This window comes from Frankliniella occidentalis, unplaced genomic scaffold, assembly GCF_000697945.3.
Source record: "Frankliniella occidentalis isolate FOCC.00 unplaced genomic scaffold, Focc_3.1 Scaffold4, whole genome shotgun sequence".
Lineage (NCBI taxonomy): Eukaryota > Metazoa > Arthropoda > Insecta > Thysanoptera > Thripidae > Frankliniella > Frankliniella occidentalis.
In genome coordinates, this window is record NW_026267134.1 from 914,496 (window position 1) to 919,667 (window position 5,172).

Below are 5,172 nucleotides of genomic sequence, written 5' to 3' on the forward strand. Positions count from 1 at the left end.
ACTAAGACATTAACCTGGTTAAACAAGTCTGAGTCTCAGCTCTATCTCAAGTGTTTACTTTTCTCTGTATTCATGTCTGACTCCTGGTGAAGTGAAGCATGCCTGCGTTTGCGCGGAGTAGCCTCGCATCAGTCATACTCGCTGCGGACGTCGCCCTAGTGCGAGACTATACGCTATTCGGCGGGAGTCCTAAGCTAGCCCTCCCCGTGAAAACCAATCTATGCCGCGTAAATATTTAATTTAACTGCACGACGAGTCCTCAAAGCAAGACCACACTCATAAACTAAGTGTTCAACTGCTCAACACTTGTAAGTGTGCAACTGCAAGTTGATTACTTGCAAGTGTGCAACTGCAAGTTGATTACTTGCAAGTGTACAACTGCAAGTTGATTACTTGCAAGTGTGCAACTGCAAGTTGATTACTTGCAAGTGTGCAACTGCAAGTTGATTACTTGCAAGTGTGCAACTACGTAGTCGTACATTTGCCAGTGTTTAAATCGGTAGGTGTGCACTTGCAAGTGTACAACTCCTTGGTTGAACCCTTAGATGGAACGCTCACTGTGTAGGAAGTGCTCAACCGAGGAGTTGCACACTTGCAAGTGCACACCTCCCGAGTTATGCACTTGCAAGTATTCAACTTGCAGTTGCACACTTGCAAGTATTTAACTTGCAGTTGCACACTTACAAGTGTTGAGCAGTTAAACACTTAGTTGATCAGTGCAAAATTTTTAAACTAATAGTTTAGTTTTGTTTACCTTTTCGAAATAAATGTATTATTGACAAGAGAGTCCCGCTTCCCGCTTTCTACCGTGCGATTCAGGAGATAGTTCAAGAGAGGCTCTCCTATACCTCCTGTATAGCTCCGTCTCCGTCCTTGTTGCACTCATAGGGCAGGTATAAAAGAGCCCCTCTTGAACCATCTCCTGAATCGCACGGTAGAGCCCAACGCCCCTACAGGCGATATTATATCAGCATGGCAACTGATTCCTGATAAGGATACGGGGAAAGGTATACCCTGCGCATCGGACGTGGTGCATGTGAAGAGAGGACCGCCAGGAAATTATCAACAGTAGAAGCCGGGCTGAGGGCTAGGGGGGTTAAGGTGAGGGGGGCGGTATGAGAAACTGTCATACGGATGGCCGCGCGAACATCTCAACACAAAAACAATTACCTCCTCCAGATATGGAGAGGGCAGTGAAGGGGACAGTACGCAGCCGGCTGCATTCCGGGTTTTCCCTGCTTCTTGAACCCTTTCACCATGAACCAGACACGAAACTAAACGCCGAATAGAGGTTCAGCAGCCCGGCGGATCAAAACTCACGTCAAGCGGGTGGGACAGCAGAGGTTCAGCAGCCCGGCGGATCAAAACTCACGTCAAGCGGGTGGGACAGCAGCAGGCGATGTTAATCCCAGAGAATCTGCCCCCGCGGCGGCAGCACTGCGGCAGCACGAGGTGCTCCACGGCAATGCAAGCAAACAACTGATCCACGCCCGCCCAGCCGCAGCGTACCGGCCGGCCCGCGCTGCTAGCCCGAGCGCCCCGCCCCGCGCCCGCCCAGCACATCCAGTGCGGCGAGGCGGAGGCCAGCGGCGGGCTGCGTGCGGGAGGCTCACCACCCAGCAGAGACGGGCGGCGGAGAGCGGGTTACTCGCGCGACCCCGGACGCAGCCTGTGTCCCAGCTGACAGTCGCCGTTCCCCCGCACCCTCCCCTCTCCCCGCTCCGCCCCTCGGTCCAGCAGGCGCAACAGAGGAGTCGACAAGGACTCACCAAGGTCCAAGAGGCAGGAGGGGGAGGGGTATAATGTGCGGGCCAAAACAGTGGGCCGCCAGACAGCACGCGGCCAGGGCAGTCTACTCTGTACTGGGCGGCCGGGGCCCGGCTACGGCACCGCACGTCACACGGGCAGGTGTGACCCCGGGAGTTGCAAAACGCCGCCCCACCCTCGCCACGTAGGGTAGGTGCAAGTGCAAGTGAACTTTCCCTCCTCCTTACTCCACCCCACTCACAGTACAGCCAAGATTTTCGCTCCACATGTTTACTTTAACTGTCATAATAATCATCGAGAAGGCTATAGAAAAACACTGACACATAATTTGCATTGGGTTGAGTAGTCTGTTGCCAAGCAGGCTGCACTCATACAGTGACTGTATGAGGATTCCATCCGGACACATTGAATACGCGCTCGAGACATCGCGAATGTCTAAAAAGTGTCTATCAGACGTCCTACAGCCGATGTGAAGTCAGTCAGGGGTCATACCCGAGACGGTATCAGCTTTGGTAAAACCGAAGGTAATGTACTCAGTCGCATCTGTGCAGGAATGTTATTTGGCAATTTTTAGTTTAGTGCCTTTGTAAAGGCAATGAGGGGTCCAAAAGATACTTAAACTTACGTAGTGCGGCAGTTTTGATGACTTTGTAAGAGTCCTTAACACCCTTTAAAAGGTGCGATTTCACACCTTTGTTTTTCTAGTGTAATGATCACATTGTACTCGCGATATTACTACTGCAATAATCCTTCGGAAAAGTTACATCAATATTACTTTACAATCACTAATACTATGCCCCGTAAGGCACCATGGTGAGGGGCGCTCGGAAAGCCTGAAGGCAAGCCCGCCCGCACGGCTGCGTGCGGTACAGTATAACTACAGAAGGTGCGCGGGATGAATCAGCCACCTGAGGTGCTAAATCACACATTTATACAAAGTCCACAGTTTTATTTTAAAAGATAAATAGAAATTACCATAACCAGTTCCCCACGTGGTCCTTCCCGTCGCGGAAGTCACGGCACGGCACAGACTGTGATCTACGCCAGCACTACTACCGACATCGTGGGGAAAGTCGCGAGTGTGCGGGCGGGTGAGAGAAGCAGTCGACCGGACGCTATGTGATGTCATCCAAGTCATAATGGTTGCCTATATGCTCCAGGCGCGTGCTCAGCCAGCGTCCCGAGGCATGAAGGTTGCCTACGCTCCGGGCGCAGCACTGCAAGAGACCGAGGCGAAATGGCTGCCTGAGTCCCCGGCGCGCCCCGTTGACGCGTGCTCCCCGTGGCGAGCGGTGAGTGGGATGCGTTGCCCCAATGTGTCATGCCACCGAAGCGGTTGAGATGGCACAAGAGTTGCCCACCCAGTAGGCGTAGGCGCGTTGTTCACCACACCGTGTCCCACGTTCAGCCGATCATGATACAGCCTGTCCAACCGTAAACGTTGGCCGCCGAGGCCCGCACCAGGGGACAGCAGCGTAGGGGTCGAAACGGGCCTTGAACTCAACGTGTCAGAATTAATTTCTATACATATGAAGAAGACAGGCATGGCCTCGCCGTGTCGTGAGAATCAGTACCTTAATTACCGTTACGAAAGGTATCAAGAGTGTTCATATAACATCCAGCGAGTTGCTTATAAGTTCACTGCGCGGCTGTGGGCTTTTCAGTCCAGTCATGTCTCCCCGCGGGTCCGCCTTTTCTTCGTCCTCCTGACTGTCGAACGACTGTCCCTGCCGGCACCACCGTACTGACCTCTCAAGTGTTTAACGTAGAGTAGGGGGTGGGTGTTAAAAGACCGACTTGTGTTCTGGTTTTGTGCACTCGACCGCTTAGCCCGGTGCGAGTATGCAACCCGACCCCACGCCTGCATGCGGTACAGCGGTACAGTCAGTTTAACCAGGAAAATGTCCGGCGTACAAGCAACCACCCTGTAGAAGTGTTCAGATACACTTCACAAAGTTGCTTGAGTATCCAAATAACAACGAATTTCGTGTGGAGAACGGAGTGTTTGACTCGAATATTGAACACTTTGAGGTGTGCCCCATAGCAATGAATGGGCATTTGTCTCACAAGCACTACTTGCAAGTCACCTGCGGGGATGTCAGTGCGGGCATGGCCAGCGAGTGACCGGGTGTGGTCACGACACCACAATAAAAACAAAGACAGCGGCTGACTTAATACTGGTCCAAAGATCGGTACCGTCTTAGTGTTTATGATCAGAGGCCCCCCTCCCCCCACCTGCACCGGGTCGTGGTGACGGAAACACTGGCCTTTAGAACGCTTTGGCTGCTTTAGCGCTGCTGCAGCGGAGCCGCTCGTGGGTCCAAAGTGCGGCGCTTGTGAGAGTTGTCCTAAAGCAGGGGGGAGAGGAGGGGGGGAGACCAAGGAGGCGCGTGGCTGGCGGGGAAGTGGTGCGGAGTGGGGGAGGAAGGTGAGGTTCGATCGCGATGCAACCCGGTGGTGTTGGTCAGTCACTGTGAGCCACAGCCTGACTCGTTGATCGGGGGAGCAGCACCGGCCGCGGGCACCATAGCGAGGGCACCAGACCGTCCCACGACCCACAACAAGCCGTCAGCAAAGCCTGCCGTGAGTACCATACACGACGTGACGGTCCGTGCGACCATTCAAACAGTAACTCTTCACTGGCATGACCATAGGTATAGTCACTGTGACTTGGACATGCCTAGTCACAACCAATCGTTTGGTAAGGGTTTGCCACCCCGTTCAGCTCGGTCCGGCGTCATCACATAGCACACTAACTAGATTTGTATCTTGTATTTGCACAAAGTTCAACAATCAAATTTAGGGCACAATTTTTTGAGTTGATTTGAGCATCTTTGTATGTGCATGTGTATACAAATTTAAATCATGCATTTTTGAGCACAAAACGAAACGTAGGTTTAACCTAGGACAAAACCTATGCACAAAAACAAATACAGTTTACGTAAAACGAGGGAATTCCCTCACGCATTTAACTTTACGTGCCACGAAACTGACAATAATCGTTGATAGAATGTGGATTTATAGCGATGTTTTCAGCATTTGTACCCATGGCAACAGCATACCTTTTCTGTAGTGTAAACCGGGTCGCATAAACCGAACCTAAGCCGCCAACGCGCCGCCTCGTTTTGGAAACCAAAGCATTTCTCTCATTGAGCACTCCTCGAACTCGCAATTAGCATTTTGTTGTTTGCGAAAGAGCGTCTAGACGCAGCCGGTAGGCGTTAAACAGATGCGAGCGCAGCCAGCAGGCCCTCCATAGGAAAGAGGAAAGGCGTTTAGGTGCACCATCATAATTATTTGCAGCTTATTAGTGCTTGAGTAGTAAGAGCCTCACTAGTTATACCTCCGCGTCTGGGGGGCTTTGGCCTGGCGGTCGTTTCCCCCAAACAGCAGAGGGCATTTCGA

The 5,172-nt window shown here is 52.2% G+C and overlaps 2 protein-coding genes across 5 annotated transcripts in view; one reads left to right on the top strand and one right to left on the bottom strand.

Moving 5' to 3' along the window:
• The window catches only part of LOC113203626 (cytochrome P450 4C1), a 23,126-nt gene that overhangs the window by 6,147 nt on the left and 11,807 nt on the right, over window positions 1-5,172 (bottom strand). Inside the window, exons 1-2 of one of the 4 annotated variants that reach the window (XM_052267528.1) lie at window positions 1,391-1,542; window positions 1,321-1,335 (exon numbers count right to left, since the gene is read on the bottom strand). The exons of 2 other annotated variants lie outside the window; for them this stretch is intronic. The gene's annotated coding sequence lies outside the window, so the exon portion shown is untranslated. Of the gene's footprint in view, window positions 1-1,320; window positions 1,336-1,372; window positions 1,544-5,172 lie in introns of those variants that run through there. One more of the 4 variants, XM_026418398.2, reaches the window with a different exon arrangement.
• Window positions 4,189-5,172, top strand: part of LOC113203635 (mitochondrial uncoupling protein 2-like) — a gene marked incomplete in the record, with an annotated part of 15,633 nt that continues 14,649 nt past the window's right edge. Inside the window, 1 exon segment of the mRNA XM_052267578.1 lies at window positions 4,189-4,350.